Below are 1,167 nucleotides of genomic sequence, written 5' to 3' on the forward strand. Positions count from 1 at the left end.
GTTTTATTGCAGTTCTTCGCGTAATGTCCCTTTTCCTTGCAGAAATTACACACAATATCAGGGCAATCTTTTATGACGTGACTGTCCGACATGCAGTTGTAACACCCTTCAACTGATTATCATGAAGCACTCGAAAATACTCCACCCCCTCCACTGTTTTGAACTTCATCGAATACGGCAAACTCCTTATGTTAGGCGGGAATTTTACACGAACATACCGAGTTCCATCAGCAATACGAGTACCTTATATAAAATCTTCGATAAATAGGAGAAACCAACTCTATATTTAACGATCTCAACCTTTCTTCTATTTCTTCATCAGCAATATAGGCCGGCAAATGTAGAAAAGACACAACAAACACTCTCTGAGTGCAACAAACCTCGCCTTCAACTTTGATCCATTGAATTCCAAGATCATTATCCGCAATTATCTTGCTTGCACAACATCATCAACAGTTATTTCATATCGATCTGGTCCTTTAGGTACACATGCGTGTATAACATCCCCAACATGCTCACTTAAAAAGGCAATTAACTCACCGGCGGCCATTTTCCTATTATCTCCAACATGAACTACCACTGTGCATTCTTTCTTGTATGTCATATTCTTCTTTTCTCCACTCTCCATATCTCCTCCTCTACTCATAGCTACACTCTTCTCCGAAAAACGTAAACCAGACAGACTGGCAAAAATGTAAAAAAAACTTTTTCAAAACTTTCCACACGGGAGCCGAGGTGAAATACGTCCACCCACGACGAAACCCAAACCGGAATTTTCATATTTGGTAGTCATAAATCCTACTGTAATACTGAACTACCGGTTGTAATGTTTGCCCAATTAATTCACTATTATCATATAACCATTCCCCACAGCTAATATACCTTACAATTTTGGCAATTGTAAATTCTTATTAGAGTTCCCCTACTTTTTTGAAGAGTATTTATATATAACAGAAAAACAAAAGTATATTACGACCCTCTCTATGCATAATAGAAAATCTTAATGTGTTAATACGTTATGAGATTGTGTATGTATACTATAATACATAAAACAAATTACGACCATGTCGATGCATAACAGAGTACATAAGGTACAAAACACAGAAAATAAATGATGACACAGTCTAGATACATAATATATAAATATATAATAGACAAAAGATAATA

The sequence above is a fragment of the Gigantopelta aegis genome, chromosome 12, assembly GCF_016097555.1.
Source record: "Gigantopelta aegis isolate Gae_Host chromosome 12, Gae_host_genome, whole genome shotgun sequence".
In the NCBI taxonomy this organism is placed as follows: Eukaryota; Metazoa; Mollusca; class Gastropoda; order Neomphalida; family Peltospiridae; genus Gigantopelta; species Gigantopelta aegis.